General features: G+C 39.0%; 1 protein-coding gene across 3 annotated transcripts in view; it reads right to left on the bottom strand.

Annotated features, from left to right (window-relative positions):
* The window catches only part of SNX24 (sorting nexin 24), a 139,559-nt gene that overhangs the window by 96,449 nt on the left and 21,272 nt on the right, over positions 1-21,838 (bottom strand). The window lies entirely within an intron of this gene.

Here is a 21,838-nt window from a genome sequence, read left to right as displayed (position 1 = left end):
ACTCTGCATGAAAGTAACATCAACGATCTTCTGAATGGAAAAATCATACATAATTATTTCAGACAACAGAACACAATCTTCACACACATACACATGCACACACACACAGAGCTTTCTGGAACATTTGTACAGTCTCGGTTTGCATCACTAAACTGAAGAAAGTATTCTATGATACTGCTGATCTTAATATCAAAGTCTTATAAATGAATAAGTAAGTATCTTGCTTTATTCTCCCCAAAAGCAATAAAAGACAAAGTCAAATACTTTCACTTTTTGAAGGGGTGAGCAGGAGTGAAGCCACTCCTGCTCAGATAGTCTCAGATATTTAAACAATTAAGTTCCACTAATATTATAGAAAACGTGATCAGTGAGGGTTTTTTGTTACAGAAAAATTTAGAAATCTGAAGAGTAGCCTAATAAATACATAGAGTATCTAAAAATACCTGTTAAAAAATTTTTCAAGTGGCAAATGTGTATATGCTTACACACACACAGATTTATTCATTGCATCGTTAGATTTTTAAAGATGCTCTTGTATTGTCACAACTAAATATTTGGAGTGATAAAATCCTACCCCTTCTCCTCCCAAAAAGTTTCTAGCAATAAAGTTCTATACCAAGAGAGTGACACACACAAGTGCAAAACAATCCACTCCTTCAATCTAACATGTTGGGCTATGTATCGTCTTATGTATCGTCTTATGAATGTACCCAAAACAAATATGTTTACATGTAGGCAAGAGCTCATATAAGGTAGTAAGACAGCAGGATGGGGGAAAGAAAGAATGCTGTCTTGTTTTCTTAGAACAGCCTAAGAAGATAATTTTTTAAAATAAAAAAAGGAAGGGGTAAAAATATTCTTGCTTACTGCTGGGAGCTCTCTTTTTGAAAAAACTCTGTTAATGATACTTTTGGAAATACACTTAATGACATCTTCGATTTCCATTTAATGTACACAGTGACACCTACTGGCATACTGATGAGGCAATGAAGACAAGATCCAAAAATTCACGCACAGGCAGAGGCCTCTGAAAGACATATGTTCATGTGTCTCATGTTAAATGTTAAATATTGTACTTTAATTAAGTACAATATTCAAAACGCTGTATTGATCTGATATTAGAAATAAGCTAGAAGAAAGCCCACATCTCTGTGTTTCAATTTTAAGTTACTGAGCACCAGGAGACTGACACACATAGGATTCTTGGAGGCTTTACACATAAGTGTTCAGTTCACATTTTCCAAAAGCCATAAGCATTTATTTTTTGTGGTTGGAGCTAAACCTCAGACCTCACCAAAGTCAATATGTTTGGTTGAGGGCAGTCACATAACGTGATAATTTTTAAAAATCATATAAACCAAGAAAATAGTAGTTGGGAAGAGTGAGCTGCTTTATAAACAAGCTGTGTCCTATTATAAATAAGCTGTGGTCTATCACAGAGACAAGGCAAGACTTATAAGACTCTCTTTCTAACTGTATATATGCTATTGTTGAATTTGGCCAAAGGGAGAGAAAGAAACTTGAGATGAAGCAGGTGGAAAAAATATGGGCAAGTGAGTAGAGCATCCATCAGAAATCCGGTAAACTAAAGGTGGTCTAACTTTAAAATAGAAATAGAAGGGTTTGGGACAAGACAGAACATTTCCAAGACGACCGGAATGGTGGCTGCCATGGAGGTCACGGAGGTATGAAAGCAGACCCAGCCTTAGCCAGCAGCAACTAAATCAGTCTCAGTCAGGCAGAACCAGACAGAACGCCACGAATATGTGCGTGGTAAGTCCTGTCTGTGAAATCAACTTGTTGACAGAATGTAATTATCTCAAGAATAGGATATGCATCTCATATGCCAAATCTGATCGACTAAGATGGCTATACTGTACTGTTATATTTTCGAAGGCTGAGTCAACAGAAAGGAGAGCTGGGGTCAATTAGCAATGTCTGCCATGGGTACGGAGGAGGGAAATTACAACATGTGTGCCAAAGATCTGAGACCTCATTATCCTAAGATTAAACAACAAACAAACAACTCTGCATCACAGCCTCACCATTTCTATCTTGCTGCATTTTTTGCTTCTGTATTTGGTCTTTCCTTTTGTTTCTGAGTGAAATTTATTTTGAAATCAGCCGTATCTTGGCTCAAATAAGAAGGGGAGTCTTTCTTTGGCTAGCTGGAGAGGCGTGGTGGCGGTGCCAGAGACAACTGCTGAAGCAGGGCACTGACCTGGAAAGGAAGTGGCTGGTGGCACTCAGGGAACACTCTTTGCAGAAGTCTCCCCTGATGGGGGTGACAGTTGATTCCCCAGCTGAAGGCCTTTAACACAAAGAACACAGCCCAGGTGTGGCTTTGTGTCAAGTCACCAGGACCCAAAGGTGCCTTCATCCCTGCCGAAGATGTGGGATGTGAGATGGTGTAAATTACCTCGGGGGGCTGACTCCTAAATCCGAACAGCAATGAACTCTCCACCAGTAAATTACCTGACCTTTAAACCGGGCTCTAATGTAGTCCATTAGTTAGAGATGACATCATGTTAAAATTTAGACATGTTTTACCTAAAATTAATGAAAATGGGATAAGTTAATCATGGATACGTTAATGACTAAACCTATTCCCTAGGTGTATTTTCTCTATACTTTACTGTCGTATAACTTTTCTATTACAAATACATATTAAAATTTTTTTAATTAAAGTAATCTGTGTACATAGTAACACATCAAATGTGTAGAAAAGTCATTATAAACCAAAGCAATGGTTCCCTGCCACAACGCAGAGGCAATCGCTTTTAAAAAATATTTCTACTTTTAAGTCTTCTGGTAGTTACCTTCAGAATTGGATTAATATACATATTCTTCTACTTCTTGATTTGTCAATCCTAAGAAATATCTAATGACCTCCATATGGAAGATGAGAATTTAGTTCATTCCATTACACCCCACTCTGCTTACCTCTCACCAATATTTGAAAGTTATTTTTAGTTCTTCTACTGGTTACTTTTATAACTTTAAATAACCCTCTGTAAGATCCTCATTTGTACTTCTAAATTGCTCCCTGAACCTTTTCTTACCTCCTTCTACCATCCATCAGCTATTCTTTTAAATAGTTAAAAATTCTATACTGTTAAAAATTCCTAACCTTTATATTTTTTTGACATCACCACTAAGTTTTCACTCATTGTCCATAAATTGATTCTGAAAACCAATAAACAGGATTTACACGATTTTGAAATGGTATGTATGGAAAGCAAAGTAGCATACTAGCATTATTCACAATTACATAAACCATTAAAAATTAAGTACCATGAAGGCAAGATACTAATATGAAATGAATTACGAGAAAGCAACTAGGGGAAAAAACATTAATACATGATGAAACAAAAGATCGTCATTTCTTACACAATTATTAAAAATTGTATCTCTAAGCTTTTCATATTTTTTGGCCTAATTAAAATAAAATATAAGCTATCCTTGAAGCAAGTTAACAAGATTTACAAAACTTGTCCTTCAGCTATAGAGAGTATTTATTTGAAACTTTCCCTGGAAATTAGTATCCATAGGTTTTGCGCGGTTGACCGTTGCAGAATGAACATCAAGGCTGGAATGGGCAATGAATGGACAGTTACAAGGCAGAACAAAACCTACACAGTGAGGCAGGAGAACTCAGAGAGAGAGAGGCCACATAGTGCTCCCAGTCAGCTAGAAAACTGTAACCAAGGAGTCCATGTGCTCAGTTTCTAAGGTCCCTGAGCCAAGATGTATAGCCCAGGTGTAACCACAAACCAAAAACTAAAACGGTAATCACAACATATGGATAACACACTGCATGTAATTTGCAATGAATGCAGTAAGGCCAACATATTCAGAATAGGCTTCTACATCTACATTAAATATTCCGTAAAACCATGCAATAAATGCATGGAACTAAAAAGGAATTTTGACTTACTATGCATCAAACATTTGACTCCAAAAACTGTATTTCAAAATCAAACAAATTCTCTGAAAACCAAGGCAACCAGTCCCCCAAAACCATGAATGGGCTGTGCAACCATATTTGTTTTTAGGAATGAAAGTTACATTATGAAGTCAAAAAAAAAAAAAAAAAAGATAAAATAGATAAAAGAGACTTACTATTCTGGCTGAATAACACCAGTAAGAGAAAAATTTCCCTAACAATATTTTACCTTTAGAACGTTCTGTTAAACTAAAATGATTTAATGAAACCTAGCACTTGCAGCTCAAATTTATTAAACATTGATTTATCGAAGACTCTTTACCTTGACTTAAAAAGTTTCCTTTTATTTTTACTCGGAAGCTAGAGTGCAGCATAGTACACACTCTCATATATTTGTCTTATCCTGCTTCTAAGAGAATTTGAAGTCAGATAATCAGAATTACTGAGAACATCCAGATTCTATTTAACTACTTGGTACTGGGCCACTTCTCTTCCTAGCCCACTTCTGAAAACTTCCCTCCACTAGACTGTAAGCACTTCAAGGGCAGAAAATACACCTTATTCTTCAAATATCACCAAGAAGTACTAAGACAATGCCATGTCTATAGCAGTTGCTCATAAAAAAAATTGCTGCAAGAGCATTACGTGTAAGAACAAAATACTGAAAACACCCAAATGCCCATCCATAGGAGACTAGTTGAATAAACTATGGTCCAACCATACAATGAAGTATCATGTAGCCATTACAAATGAGGAAGATTCTTATGAACTCATATGGAGCGTTTTCTAGGACACATTGGCTCAAAAAAACATCAAGGAAGATTATATAATATGATATTACTTGTTATGAAAGAAAAAATAAGGAATGGAGCCATAATAAGAAATGGAGATATATTAGGGATAAGTGTCTTGTGTGTTTGTGTGTGTGTGTGCAAAAGCGAAACATAAGAAATATAAACTAGAACCTAATAAAAATGGTTTGCCTATAGTTATGTGCATAGGATGCAAGGAGAGCAAAACTTTTCCAAAAATAACCCTTTTATATAGTTTTAAACCAAATAAATTGTTCTATATATTCATAAATTTAAATTAAATAAAAAGATAGAAAAAAACCCACAAATTGAATATAAAAAGAAAAAAAGAAGCTAACTGCATATTAAATTTCTTATATAACAATAAAGAGTAAATAATTAATTCAAGTAACTTTTGAATACAGTACTATGACTATACAAACATAATGGGACATCTTCTAAGACAAAAATGATTGCATAATTTTATTTAGTAGGTTTACTGTTAGAATAATTTGGGTCTTGAAATGCTGGAATTCTTACGTATGAAGAAAAAAGATATATGAAATGAAATGTAGTTATAATTTAAAATACATGTATATACTCATAGTTTTAAATATATACACATATATGTATATATAATATATATATACTAACTGTATTTCTTAGTTGTATCTACTGAAAGCACTCTTTATTACTTGCTTGATAAATCATAGCACACCTAACATCCAGATCTTGGTTTCTGGATACCATTTCCCACTAAAAGGAGGGAAGGGTCCTTGGAAAAGTATAGAACTGGGAAAGTATAAGGTGAACCTGCATATCTTGTTGGACAGCAAGAAATGGTGATTAAAGGCAAATAGAGTCATATCAGAAAGACGTAACTTGAAGGAGACTCCACAGGGCAAATCGGGGACAATATGGGCATTAAAAAGAATAATGAGGGCTGGCCCGGTGGTGCAAGCAGTTAAGTGTGTGCACGAGCTCCGCTGCGGCGGCCTGGGGTTCGCGAATTCGGATCCCAGGCGCGCACCGACGCACCGCTTGGCAAGCCATGCTGTAGCGGCGTCCCATATAAAGTGGAGGAAGATGGGCACGGATGTTAGCCCAGGGCCAGTCCTCCTCAGCAAAAAAAGAGGAAGATTGGCAGATGTTAGCACAGGGCTGATCTTCCTCACACACACACACAAAAAAAGAAGAATGACAACACTAGAAAAAACTCTTAATTAACAAAAACCCACGAGTCTACAGAGATACAAGAGGGGAAGAATGAAGGGGAGAAGCTCCTCTTCGCAGGAGAGTGCCAGTTAATAAATGGAGAAGAAATGACAGAATTAGAAAAATCACCATTTTGCAGCTATCAATGTAATAGCTTATTCATGCAAAGATCATTACTCTAGTTAACCACTGGGTCGAAGGAGTGAAATGTTGTGATTTAGGAGTGAAAGTAAGTGTGCAACTTACTTTCAAAGAGTTTATCCAAAAAAAAGTGTGTGTGTGTGTGTGTGTGGGTAGAGAGAGAGAGACAGAGACAGAAATATAAAGCAAAAGTGGCAAAATGTTAACAACTGATGATCTGAGTGAATATAAATGTTCCTTATATTTTCAATATTTCTTCAAAATTAATCACTGGGGAAAAAACAAAAAGAAAGGTCTGCTGTTATGACTACCCCATTGTTGGTAGGTCCTAACCATGTCACAGACTTACACCTTTGACCTCACACCACTCACATTCTCACACTTACAATTCCTAGTTCACTGACAGAAGCGCCGTTTTGATCACTAGACAGTCTCCAATTTACACACATACTTTGTTCTTACATGTTTGCTCATAAGCCAATATCTAACACAACATATTTCTTCACAGAAACATTAATTTTCCTGGCCAGCCCAAAAAAGTCTATTCAAAGAACAATAGCACAGAACATAACAATAAGAGTTTGAAAAAATCAGTTTATACATAAATAAATCAGACAAAAGTCAATTTAATTTTTAATCAAACTTGAAGATCCAGTTCAATTTCTCCAGCATAATGAGCGGGCTTTTTTTTGGGAGGATGCATTATTGCTGGAATACCAATAAGTGTGTGAGGAGACAATGGAAAATTTTGTGAGGTAATAATGCAAAACATACTTTAAAAAAAAGATTGTATTTTATTTTATTAAAAAATATGGACACATTATCATTGTAAAAAACGCAAATGAAAGAAAGTTAAAATTCCCATATTTTCTCTCCCCTAAAATAGTATCTTCCCAAGAGGTAACCATGATTATCAACTTGGTGTGCATGTACCTACAGAAATAAAATTGATTTGATATTTTTCCCACAAATAATCTCATACTGTACATAGCATTTGGTAACTTGCTTTTTTATTTAACACTTTGCCTTAGAGAATTCGTCAAGTTACCTTCCATCAGTATTTTAAAACATAGAATATGTTAATATTAGAATAAATAAGCATTTTAAAAGTCAACACTCTTGAACAATTTCAACCAGAAAAAAAACATCCTTAGGTAAAAAGTGTTGGATAAAGTTTCATACGGTCAAAAATACTTGATACCTAAATCCTCAATGTGAAAAAGAAATCTGCAGAGCAATAACCACGTTCTGATTCCACTTTTGTCTGGAAGGGTGCATAATGAACTATATTACTGCTGAGAGGTGGGAGAAAGTAAAGAGGGCTTTAGTTTTTACTTCACACACTTCTGTATTATTTAAATTTTATTTTATAACTCTTGCAGAAAACTATTGAAGGGATAAATGCTTTAACTAATAATTAATGTTTTTGAATAGACACAAAAAGGACTATGTGTCTATTCAAAATGAGCTCATCTAAGGCTCATTTCCTTAACAATAATTAATTATAGCCAAAGAAAGGATAACAGTGGGGACTTAATGGTCAAGACAGGGCTGTAAGTTCATGCTTTAAAAATCCCCTCTAAGGGGAAACCTCTTCATTAAAGAGAAGGAATGATGGAGTTAGAAAATCTCCATTTTGCCAACATCATAGTAAAAACGCATTCAGGTAAGAATCATCAATGAATGTATTCAGGTAAGAATCATCAATGAATGCTCAATCAGGGAGAAAACATTCGATGAGGAAGAGAATATTTATATAATCTCAAATGTCTCTCTAAATGTTATTTATTAATGACAAAAGGAAAAATAGTAAATATACAACAGGGAAAACCAACAAAACCTAACCAATTGGTCAAAATTAGCATCACCAATTAGGGGCAGCAGATTCCACGTGCCTCTGGATGTGATACCCTAAGAAGGACACAGTATCACTAATGGAATTTCCCAGTCCTAAATCCATGACCTGAATCTGCCCCACTAGGAACCATCAGACGAAGCCAAATTGAAGGACAGTCTATAAAATAACTGACCTGACTTTTACAAAAATGACAATGTCATGGAAGACAAAAAAAGGCTGAGAGAGAGTTCCAGACTAAAGGGAACTAAAGAGACATGACAACAAATATAATGTGTATCTGGATGCTGTGCCAGGAGAAAACAATATGCTATAAAAGACATTATCAGGACCACTGACAAAATTTGGAATATAGACTACAAAATATTGTGTCGTTAAACTTCCTGATTTGACAATTTTACTGTCTTTATGTTAAGAGACCATTCTTGCCTTAGGACATACACACTGAAATAATGAGGGGTAAAGAGGCATAATGTACACAACCTACTCTCAAATAATTCAGAAAAAAATTACATATATGTAACAGAGAGGGGACAGGGGAGAAAATGGTAAAGCAAAAGTGGCAAAATGTTAAAAATTGATGAAGCTGGGCATACAGAAATGAGAATTCTTTGTATTATTCTTGCAACATTTGAAATTATTTCAAAATAAAGTTATAAATATATCCCCTCTGGTCCCATTACACCTACAACCTGCTGAATTCCAAGACCAGAAGCAAGCATAGGCAGCTGGTAATTCATTTTCTGTGGTGTAATGGGGATCAAATGTCCACACTGAGAGAAAAGGGTTGGGGAACCAGGATCACTTACTGCTTGAAAGTGCAGACTGTTACTGCCACCCAGAGCTGCAGCTTAAACAAAGCTAAACACCCAAGGCAGCAGGAGGTAGCTGATGCAGTCAAGCAACCAAGTATTGGGCAAAAATCCTGTTGGCTTCATCTGGATCTGCAATATTCCCAACATATGAGAACATTTATTGAGTGCTTACTATGGGCCAGACATTCCTCTCCGCACCATATCACTGAATCATCAAAACAATAGTTTAAGGTAGATACTACCATTATCCTCATTTGATATATGAGGAACTGAGGCACAAAAATAATAATAATATTCCCAAGATGACATGCAAGCAATCAATAGTACCAGGATTTGAACTCAGGCTGTCAGGCTCCAGACAACTTGTGCTATTGTGTGTGTCTGTGCTATACTCTATACTATCCTATGTTGCTCAGGAAGTGATAGCAGCCTGGACTGAACTGGAGACGAGGAAGATGGGACAGGGCAGAGGGGATAGGAGTCCACCAAACCACTAGACATGGATGCTATAAGGAGTGGAGGGAGGCTAGACTATCTCTCAAAGTAAGTCTGCAAACTAAAATTCTAAAGCATATGAGAACAACCAACAAACAATGATTGGGGAAAAAATTTAAACAGTAGAACAATCTGAAAAATTTAAAGAACATAATATGCTCAAAAGGATAAAGGAAGAAATAACATCCATTAGAAAAGGTAAAAAATTATAAAACAAAAGCAGGTCAAATGAAACATACATAGGTAGACATGAAAAAGAATCAAATGTAATCCTATGTGTGAAAAATATAATCACTGAAATTAAGAACTTGGTGCTTCCGTTAAACAACAGATTAGACAAAGCTAAAGAGAGAATTGGTGAAGTGGAAGAGAAATCTTGGGAAATATCCAGAACACAGCCAGAAAGATAAGGACATAAAAGTATGAAAGAGTCACGAAAGGCCATGAAGGATAGATTGAGAAGCTTCTGCACACATCTAAAAGGTATTCCAAGGGCTGATAATGTTCCGGAATTTAATGAAGACATGTTGTCCTCAGACTGAAAAAAGCACAAAGTGATAAGAAGGATAAATAAAAAGAAATTCTCTCCTGGACATACTGGAGTGAAAATGCTGAACAAAGACAAAAAGAAAAGTCTTCAAAGCTATTAAAGAGAAAATCAGACTTCTTACAGATAAATGACAATTAGGCTGACTGCAGACTTCTTATTAGCAACAAGAGATGCCAGGAGATGAGGAAGTAAGATATTCAAAGTGCTGATAAAATATGACTGTCAATTCAGACTTGTGAATGGAGCTAAACTATCAACCGAGAGTACAGGCAAAACTAAGACCTTGTATTTTTTATTAACAATTTATTTTAGTTTATTAATGTTACCATCCAAAGACCCTTGCTTAAAATTAAATAAACTTTACTTCAACAAATAAAATGTGAACTCAGAGGGAAACAATGGGATGCAGGAAAAAACAGTGAGTACAGATATTGATAAAATATTTGTAAAATAATTTTGTTTAAAAAATTTAACAAAAATTCTATATCCTGCACTGTGCAAATAGGAAAATGGGATGGGAGGGTACAGTAGTTAAGGTATGCTAAGGTTCTTGTCTTACTCAGGAGAAAGATAAAAATAATGAATAATTTTAAATATTATTAGAAATATACACAGCAAAGGATAAATGCCAAAATCTTAACATTAAATATTCTAAAATGTATAGCTTCCAAAACAGCTGGAGGCGTATGTGTAAAGGAGAGATAAAGAAAACTATCCACCCAGTAGAAGGCAAGGAAGCAGAGAAAGAAGCAGGAATGAAGCCTGATAAACAGAAAACACAAATTAAGATGATGCAAATGTATCAGTAATCAAAGTAAATGGACAACTTCATTAAAACTCAAGTTGTTTTTCTTCTACAACATATTGCATAGGCATTTGCAAATTAACTACTAAAAATTAATGCTTTCCCAAGGTCAATAATCAATTAAATACCTTGAGTCTTCTACCATAAATCAAGTCTAAGCCATCACCATGGGGCTTTAGTGTCTCCTTGCACTCTCTTCTCACCTACGACCACACTCCCGACACTTCTGAATCCACCACTTGCTCTGCACCTCCTCTCTGCCCTCCAGCGCACACTATACCAGGTTCTATTTTAGCACCTTTGCTCTTACTTTTCCTAAACCCAGAATCCTCCAAACCTCTGTCCTTATCCAAAACCCACTGATTCCTTAACTTCCTGCTCATCCATGAGAGTCAGGGCCCAAAGGTAAGGAGGAGCTGCTTCGTAGAGGGTTAAGTTGGTTGGCTGAGTACAGGCTGTAGGCTCCCCCTTCTGCCCTGAATTCCTATAAATGACATTAGAGATATACTTTAAAATAACGAATCTATGTCCACACCAGAAAACAAGACTGGGTGCTCTTAGTAGACCAAAAACTGTCACAGATAATAAGGCATTACAGAGAAGTGAAGGAGAAAACCACAATTCTCAGAGCATGCACAAAAGAGGATGATATGAAGGAGACGCTGCAGGGGATTCCAAGCCCAGAGGTGGAAGATCCAGGAACAGGAGGGGCCTGGGGCATTGCACACCTCGGGCCAGGCTGTGAGCAACACGTGTCTGCTCCAGACAGAACACAGAGAATAAGCTTGAGAAGAAGGAGGCAGGGAGACAGCGGGAAGGAGACAACACCCAAGGGAAATAGGGAGCCCCCTAACACAGAGGGCTGGTAACTGACATACTCCCATTCAGTCCTACAAATCCAGCCTCCTTTTATCCCTTCATCCTCACAGAGGAAGGGAGCCCCTCCCACTACTCAAGGCCAGCCCTTCGCTTGTGCTTTTTTTTTTTTGCTGAGGAAGATTCACCCTGAGCTAACATCTGTGGCAATCTTCCTCACTTTGTATGTGGGTTGCTGCCACAGCATAGCTGTTGAGTGGTGTAGGTCCGTGCCCAGGACCCGAACCTGCGAACCCGGGCTGGTGAAGTGGAGTGGGCAGAACTTAACCACTAGGCCACAGGGCCGGCCCCCTACTTGTGCTTTTTAAAAATTGAGCTGTTTGACCTGTTTACTTCTAAACTGTTTAAACCACTTTCATTTCAAATATGTCCTTTTCCACAAAAATATGTCTCCGAAATGGCCAATGCATTTGTAAGAATCTATCTGCCAACTTGGTACAATTGTCAGAAGTAGAAGTGTTGGTACAAATGTATTTTGCTTTCTATAGTGGACTTCTCTGAGAAGCTGGGTATAAATCTTTAGTCATCCATTCAGAGAGGCTATATACCTCCCACTAGAACACAGACCCCTCAGCAGAGAGGTGCTCTTCGCTCTTGGTAACCACATAGCTCCCCACCCCTTGACACCTGTTATTCAATCCCACACCCCCATTCTTCCTTCTCTTAATTGTCACCTGACATTTTACAGCCTCTATTGCTCATTCTCTGTTATTAAAGTTTAAGGTGAGTCAACTGCAATTGGGTCTGTAATTATTGAGTACAGACTTGAGAGAAATTTCGTCTGACATATGTTTTGTCAGATAAAGAAACAATTGAAGGTAATTCAATATAGCAATAAGTAGAGACAGATCCAGAGCTCATGTCAGACCAACTTATTCCTACAGGAACCCAAGGAAAAATTAGAAAATGTGTCTCATATCTGAGACTTCCAAATTCTAATTTCATAAGTTAAAATGGACATTTATATATCCAACTGAGTAAATCAAATAGTGTTCGTTAACACTCTGACACTAAATCTGCTTCCTCTACAGAACCAATGATATTACCACAGAAAATATTTATCAATCCATCTACGCAAGGTTCTAACATAAGAATCAATGATGTGACAATCTTGAGTAATACATTTCTGACAGTTTTGAAAGCTTACTGGATACATTAAAACTTTAACAGAATGTACAAACATTAACAGAAGTTCACAGAGTTATGGCAGAACCTAACCATCACTAAAGCAATTAATCAAGTTATTTTAAAATTTGATAAGAAAAAAATGTCATGGTAATATTCAGGAAGATATGCTATTTGTTCAAGACACATCAAGCTATTTAACTAGATACTAGCCATGCATGAACAAATACAGAAATATGCTATAAGGAAACTCTTAAATATACAGAAATACAACTCAGAGAACAGCGTTGGCTTTGGCAGCAAAGTCATTTGGAGGTGTCATTTGGTGTGATTCTCAACTTTTCTTGGGGACACAGATTTGACCTCTGTGGACACATACTACACATATATGCAAGACTTTACATGCAATTTCAAGATTAGGAACTCTTGTTGAAGGATAGTCACCTCCTACCTTTTGAAATCCTGAGAAGCTAGTTAAGTGATATGCACAAACCTCAGGGCCCAGCTGCCCCTCCTCTCCGTTTCTACACTCCCTTGCTCTGTACTTCATTTCATCTTTCTCCATTCACCTCTCCCTCGCTCTGCTCCATCCATTCCCACATCCCATCCCTCTGTCTCTCTGCCCCACTTTCCCCATTTCCTCCCCCACTCCCATTTCTCCCTATATCCTCCCACCCCCATTTCCCTCGCTGATCCAGATACGGAAATAAATTGCATATTTGGGTGACCTAACTACATTTTTATGTTATTATTCATAACTTTAAAAGCCAGTGCCCTGAAAATTTTACATTTACAGACAGAAACTGAGAGACTAATTGTGGGCGGAAAAAAAGAGACAGAGGGAAAAATAGTATTTTCCAAGAAAAAACAAGTTGTTTTATAACTGGTGTTAATTGTTGTCTCTGTACTTTTCCCCACAAGTCCCTACTAGGAAAACGTGCCTGCACCTCTGCCTGTGACAATGAAGTAGTTTCGGGGACACGGAGAACCCTAAGCATACACAGTTGACCCAGAACACAGGGCACAAGAATAAGGCCTAGAGCTTCTTCTATGCTGGACCAGGGCCAGAAGGACACAGGGAGGGATCTGGAACCAGAACCTGGCTGATGCTGATATGGTACCGGGCCCAATCTCCAGGAGTCAGTGGGTGCATTTTACACACCTCTCCAGGTAGCAGCATTGTCTGTGGCTCCGCCCCATAGTCTAAATCATGACGGAATAACACTGTGGGACAAAGGTTAACAAGATGCATGATTATGTGGGAAGGGACACTAAATTTAGCCACAGTCGGCTACGGTTCATTGATAAAACTCATAATCCCTGTACTGTAGAAATTATTTGCAGCCAATTATTTCACAATGAGACAAATTTTAATGCTCTTACGGCGAAGTCCATGGAGGTACTGCTATATATTTTTCATTTATTGTATGCTTTCTCTATGACAAGCACTGTAAATATAGAGATATTTATATCTCCATCTACATATTTATAATTTAATTTAATCCTCAAAATAACCATATGATGTAGTTATATAATCCTCACTCTATAGAGGAGGAATCTGGGGCTTAGTACATTGATCAAATTGCCCAAAGTCAAACAAACAAAGTCAGAAACATGGAATTTGAACACAGATCTCTCTGATTCCGAAGCCTGTGCTCTAAGTCTGAGGTTCTCAGTTTCTCAAACTTCAACGCGCATGCGCATCCCCTAGGGATCTTGTGGGAAGGCAGACTCTGAGTCCAGAAGGTCTGAGGTGGGGCCTGAGAGTCTGCATTTCTAACTGCGGCTGATGGATGGACCACATTTCAAGTAACAAGAGACTAAATAAACTATTACATTCAACTGATTCCATACTTACAGCTGTGACTTCTAAAAGTGGAAACTGCTGCCAGCAATACATTTCTAAAGAGTTAACTGCTTTAAAGATAAAAACAAGCAATATATTTTATAGCTATTAAACTGTGCAGGGAATTTTTGTTTTAATTCAGAAAAACACAACCCTATAACCTAAAACCAATTTTTAATGAAATAAAATGAATCTCCAATTTTTCTGCACACACTCTTGTCTTCAGCCAGAAGAGCCTCTCCCATGTCCTACGCCCAAACCAGATGCATCCTGTGTTTCTACAAGGAAACCATCAGAATCTATTAAAATTACTGTACACTGATAGCAGCGGGGACATGACAAATCGCAGGCCAAGAGTCAGATACCACAGAACGTGTTTCAGGGCTTTGGGGGCAGGCCCATTTGCAACCAAATGATATTGTGTGAGGCTGGCGTGCTCAGTGTATGACAAACTGATGCAATTTCAGCGCTGTCTGCGGGCCAGGGGAGATTTCTCTGATGCTGGTTGTGGTTCGTTTACAGAATTGTGCAGAGTTCCCAGATTGGAATCACTTGAGGCTTGAAAGGGCTTCACTTGACAAGCTACAAATAATTACACTCTTCTCTTTCCATTGTACTCTATTATTCTGCCCCCCTTATCTCCAGGATTTGAGCTTTTGTGAACAAGCAAGGTCGGCTTCTATTTTGACCACAACGCAACAAAACATTGTTCTTTTCTGATATGACAAATAAAACAAGGCCCTGCAGACTAAACATTTTTATCAGGCCCATTTTCCACTTTTATAGGCAAAAGTCAACTTTGGGCTCACTTAGAAGGGTTGAGCTGGACACAGCAGGCAGGCAGGTTCCTGCATCCTCACTTAGGGATGTGCTCCAGCTGTCTGGTTGTTGTAAAAGCTCATCTGAATAATGGGACATTGACTGACAGATAAGGACACAAGGGCAGTAGCTTTTACAAGGTTTCTACTTCCCTAGTTCCCTTCCCCTTCAACCCCAGCTCCATTCTAACAGCCTCTTCATTCTGATATTCTTAATGAAAAAGTTTTTCCAAATTGGGATGCAATTAGAACAAAGCTGCCTTATGTCAGTGGCACGCTTCTCAGAAACACCAGTTTGCAAATTCAAGTTTGGTATTCCATTTGTGAAAGATTTTAAAGAGTCTATCACCTACTCCAAGGTGGCTCCTAAGAATAATATATTGATTACTGCTCCATATATTCTAATTTAGTAAATGTGAAACTTTATCTATGTTTACATAAGATTGAAGGAGGCAGTTTTTTTGTTTAAACTCCAACCTCAAATAACATTTGATCAAGTTCCCGTCCCTAGAAAAGTTTTTAAAAAAAATCTATAATGATGATTAACACGGATGCAAATAAAGTAATCTGAACATCTTCTTTTAAACATCTTTATTTGTTTAGCCTTAACTGTGGGTCAGCCCTCCACATTTAATTTTTGCAACAATTCTAAGACATAAGTATAGAATTTTATATAATAAAATTTGCTGTTACTGTCCCCATTTTAGAGATCAGGAAACTGAGGCACCGAAAGGGAAAGTAACTTGCTCAGTGACTCACAGCTAGTAAGTGGGAGAGCTGAGAACTGAGCCCACAGCATGATTGGAGCCCGCTTCGATACTGCTTCCTAGTTCCATAGCTCTGTCTACTTAAGGACATGTCAGCCACAAGCAGAATATGCCTCATCTGAGCCGAAACCAAGAGCCTGGAGAGTACTCATGCTGACAGTATAGACAAATAACAGTGAGATTAAATTCTCAACAGTAGCTAAAGAAGCTAACACTTGAGATTTCAGCTCCCCAAAGTGGACACCTTTACTCCTGCCTCACTACATGTTTTGCTATAAACTGGACCCCTCCTATTTTCTAAATCTACTTTGTGCAATATAGTAGCACTGGCCACATGTTGTACTGGACATCTGAAATGTGGCTAGTCCGAATGAAAGTGTCCTATAAGCGTAAAAAACACACCAGATTTCAAAGAATTCCTAAAAATATATGCATAAAATATCTCATTAATAATTTTTATAGTGGTGACATGTTGAAATATTTTGGATTTATTGGGTTAAATAAAATATATTATTACAATTCATTTCACCTCTTTCTTTTTACCTTTTTAAATATGGCTACTAAAAAATTTTAAATCCCTAATGTGGCTCACATTTTATTTCTACTGGACAATGCCGTTCTAAACTCATCCCTTAGCCCCCAACTCTATAGGGCTGACTCATCGGCTCAACTCTGTAATCTGACAGGAGAAGCCACGCCAAGAACTGCAGTTTGCCTCCCCGGAAGCTTCATTCCCACTTACACTCCCTCTCCTTTCAAAACCCACAGGCTCTCACAGCACGGCCTCCTTTCTTTGACCTTGAAAAGCCCACTGTCTGTGTTCTGATTTAGAAAAAGCCTTGATCTGACCTGCTTTCCCTTCTTGCTTTCTCTCTCTCCTTTCTCTGTCAAAGCATCTGCAAGGGCCCACGCTCTGTTTTTCTCACTCTCTCTCCAACTTCCTTAATTCACTGCTTAATTCCTTAATCTGACTTCCATCCTCCAACTGAAACTGCTCCTCGAAGATTCCTCCCCATCTCCACAGGTCCCTTCTCTACCTCCTTCTCCTGACCTCTCTGCCCTCTCTAGAACGCCACTGGGCCCCCTAACCACACAGCGGGGCTGGCCTACCCATGTGCTTCAAGTGAACTGAACGCCAACCAGGCACTTGGAAGGGAGGGAAGAAACCTATGTACCAAGTTCTGTGAAGAAAAAGAAACCGGCATCAACCTCCCCACTCCATTCTCCCACCCCTGGTCCGAAGGAGGATGTTGTCTCATCATCTAGGAATTCCTTCACTCAGGCAGATGTGGCTCACTGCAGCTGTGCTGTTCATGGATCCTCCCTGATCAGCCATCATTCTGTTGTATGGTCCTCCTCTCTTCGCCTATCCTGTCCAGGAAAAGCCAGAATCAGGTTGAGTCTCAAGCATCATCTGAACAGAGTAGACATCCAGCCATGTGTGGCAGCCACCTTTCACAGCATGGCCTGAGGGCTCCCATGCGGAATCCTCACTCATTGGCTTATAGGCTTAGAGACAAGAGAGTAAGAAGAAAACTCTTGGGGCAAAAGCGAAAATCTCACCATTGGCTACTGGGAGGAAGTGAAACTAGAACGGGTTTGGGAAGGGAAAACACAGGCTAACCATCTGCGGGTAGGGGAGTGGGATAGGCTTCCTGCAGGCAGAACATGAGACTCAGAGGCATGAGAACCCGCATCCTCCAGCAAGTAAGGGATAGGGGGAGCAGCTCAGGCGTGTAGGGCAGGAAGTGCCAAGGGAATAGGTACGTAGAGATGAGATTTTCTGTTGTTGTTAGTGCCAGTCCAGTCGATTCTGACTCCTAGTAACCCTGTGTACAGCAGAGCAGAACCCTGCTCAGTCTTTTTGTGCCATCCTCTCACCTTCCAGCACTATATCAGGCAATGCTCCACTACTATTCATAGGGTTTTCGTGGCCAATTTTTTCAGAAGTGGGTGGCTAGGTCCTTCTTTCTAGTCTGTCTTAGTCTGGAAGCTCCGCTGAAACCTGGCCATCATGGGTGACCCTGCTGTATTTGAAATACTGGTGGCATAGCTTTCAGCATCACAGCAACACGCAGCCACCACAGTGTGGCAACTCACACACAAGTGGTGTGGTTCCCTGACTGGGAAACGCACCCAGCCACTATGATGAAAGTGCCGTAGTTTAACGACTAGACCACCAACAGATGAGATAGAGGGCACTACATTTTATTTTTTATCCTTTTCTTTTAGCTGCCAATTCCAGACAGTTTCTAAAGTCCACCGACATTCTCTTCAGAATCCCTCACGTCTCTCCTATGCCACTGTCCTAGTCAAGACCTTCATCCTGATTATTTCTCTGTCCCCATAGCCAAGTCTGGGCCATAGCAACAGTCCCATAGCTGACTCCAATCACCCCACTTGGGAAACATTCTGTACCACCAAGCTAAGTTTAATCAACACGATTTCCTCATTTTCACGTCACTTTGCTGTTCAGAAACATGCTATGCAGCTCTGTTTATTTCTGCACAAAGTTATCAGATTTCAGAGTTTCTGATCCCACCCTTACCTGATGCCAGTGATGGGCATTCTCTCCTTTGCATCCCTCCCTCCAAAGCAACTCAGACATTCCACCCACTAGAATGTGCCCTCCTCTCCCCACTCCCCATCAAAAGTGAAATGGACTCTGATACCTTCAACACTGGTTGCTACCCACCCTCCAGGAGCACATGGAACAAATACAGTCCTCCATGGGGACCTCTGCAATCTGGCTCTGCCCCATGATCCAAAACACCTCCATTCTCTACCCACCACTACCTCCTGCATACATGACACAGGAAGTCTTCCAGGTACTTTACTCCTCTCCGATCCCACTCAAAATCTCCATTCAATACAATTTGCTATTTTGCTATGTATTACCATAAGCATTCATTATTGCTTCGTGAGTACTGTGTCATTTGGTGCACAGCTAACTGCAAACTCCTTGAGGGCTAGAATCATGCCCTATAGTTGTCAATAAATAGCTGACTGGCACCAAGCAGGCATTCAAATACTTGATTAACTAAGCTACATTGATTAATTATGCTACTTTATAAAAGATAAATGCTTTGCTTCCACTGGATATTGAGACTAAGCGCACAAGAGGTTAAAGGGCACTGATCGTTCATAATCCTCATCTATCTTTTATGGAACTACTCCTTAAAATTCACTATCTTACAATGTTACAAATATATTAAGCAGTTGATCAGTTCCAAATACGTTAAGGTGCTTCCAAAGACTAAAATTTCTTGATTTTTATAAACTGATGCCATTATAAACGGCTAATGAAAATGCATATATCTCTAACATAAATGTTGCTTTAAAAAAACCCTCCAAATCTATTGTAAAAAAATTTTTTTTTAATAAATATACACTTTCAAAATGACAGTACTATAGCCAACTTAAGAATCCAATGCCTACCTATATTCATTTAAAAACAGTCTGTATACCACTTAAAGAAAATCAATGGGCGGCCAGCCCCGTGGTGTAGCAGTTAAGTGCGCACACTCTGCTGCTGGCGGCCTGGGTTCAGATCCCGGGCGTGCACCGACACACCACTTGTCAGGCCATGCTGTGGCGGCGTCCCACATAAAAGTGGAGGAAGATGGGCACAGATGTTAGCTCAGGGCCAGTCTTCCTCAGCAAAAAGAGGAGGATTGGCATGGATGTTAGCTCAGGGCTGATCTTCCCCACAAAAAAAAAAAAAAAGAAAGAAAGAAAATCAATGGAACTGTTTATAAAGGTTTAAATACAAAATGGTCCATAAGAAATTCAAGAGGAAAGTTCACAGTTCTACAGTACTCTATTGTACAAGGAGGTGCTCTTGCATAGAACTCGGGCAGCTGAAGGAAGCAAAAACTGGACAAATAAAACAGAAGTGTTTAAGTCTACCTTTCATGAAATCTAACATTAAATACGCACACGTGCATGCGCGCATGCGAGATTTTAAATCATTTTTTGTCATTACTATTTAATAAGCCAGTTTCTAGCAATTCTGGTTCTATTTTTTTATGTGAAAATGTTTCCTATAAGTATTATTGGAATAATAATATAGGAATAATACTTATTCCTATGAGTATTATTTCCTAAGCATTACTGGACATTTAAGCTTACAAAAGACTTCCTCGAATTACCAAAACTCAGTGTACCAAGGACCATCCTTAGCAGTGAGTTTCTGTTTTAAGTTCCTCTCCAGCGTTTAACGACAATACTGGAAAACTCTCTTTGGTTGTCTAAATTAACCTCCAATGAACTGGGTGCATGTTTCAAATCTTACCTTCAAATCCCTTGCATGTCCAGGAACATCCCCAACAGGCACTAGCATGACCCCCCCCCCCCGCCCCCAACCAGGACCACTCAGGCAACAGCAAGGCCAGAGCCCTTGGGACCCAACTGGTTCAAGTGGGATCCTGGTTACTGGGGCTGCTGGTACTTTGGTCCAGTCAAGAATAACTCTGCCCGGCAGGAAGGCCTCTTCCAGCACCAGAATCACAGCAGGCTTCATTACAATCTCCAGAGCAGACCCGGCTTGCACCTTCCTCCTATGCAGTGTAAATCCAAGAGACTTCAGGTCGCTGGGCAGGTGGCACTGAGCAGGAAGGCAGGGATGTCCAGGCCAGAGGCAGAGATGACACAAGAAAACATAAAACAAACACTTCTTGTGTCCTGCTTTCAATAAAGAGAACTACCATTCTCCTCCTGCTTTTTAGATCCAGGATAATAACAGCAATGATTTTTCAGTACATTCCTTGCACTGTACTAGGTGCTTTTCATTTATCATCTCAATTACATTTTTATCCTCACAACTCTCAGTGCTAGCATTCTCCCATCTTACAAACGAGGAGACAGAGGCATGCGGAGGCATGTCGAGGTGAAGACCCAGGTCTGGCTGACCTTCAGGCCCAGACACTTTCTGCTCTGCTGCACTCCCCCTAGACTGCATAAGCCTCGAGCAGATGACAGCAAAATATTAAAAGAAGACTTCTTTAGAAGTGCATAATTGCATGGGCAATCTGTAGATTTATGTACTTTTTCTGCATAAAAATGAAGTCTTAACATGCGAGCTCTCTGGAGTTCTGGGTAATCTTTTTTCATGACATTGTAGTTTCCATTTGTTAAAACTCTACCATTAATCAGTTTTGATAGAGTGTGTCTACCGTACACAAGAAACAATTCTATACAATCCATGGATAAAATAAATACCAGTCAAACTCTAATTCAACTTCATGAACCCCAAATCCCTTTGCCATACTGGTATTTTTATCAAATGTTCACTTGAAAGGCATTATTTTTATTGTTCTTGTTTTGCTTTGGTGGTAAAGGGAAGGAACAGGAGAGGAGTTTATGGTATCAACTACTCAAATCAGGAATCCGACACAAGCCTAACTCAAGGAACTCTCTATGTAAATCAAATATAAAGATTTAAATTTTTAGAAACAAATGCCAACACTAATACTATAGAACCAACTACATGTTAAGGGCTTTACAGCTATTATTTCATTTGATTAAAACAATCCCTACTGGCTATGAAGCAGTTACCATTATCGCCATTTAAGGGAGCCAAGGCTCACAGCATTTAAGCAACCGGTGACCATTAAACACACAGTGAGGAAGTGGCCAGAGTCATCAACTCCAAAGTCCACCCTTCAATTGCACTGCTACTTCCCGTCTCATAGAATGTCCTCCCAGAGAGGTCAAGCTGACACAACAAACATAACCCTAGCTCCTGCCTGACTCACAAGCACTGGCTCTAATACTGGATTGTCTGGTTATGAG

This window comes from Diceros bicornis, chromosome 1 (assembly GCF_020826845.1).
Source record: "Diceros bicornis minor isolate mBicDic1 chromosome 1, mDicBic1.mat.cur, whole genome shotgun sequence".
Lineage (NCBI taxonomy): Eukaryota > Metazoa > Chordata > Mammalia > Perissodactyla > Rhinocerotidae > Diceros > Diceros bicornis.
Note: the sequence above shows the minus strand (reverse complement) of the source record. Positions and strands in the feature narration are given on the sequence as shown.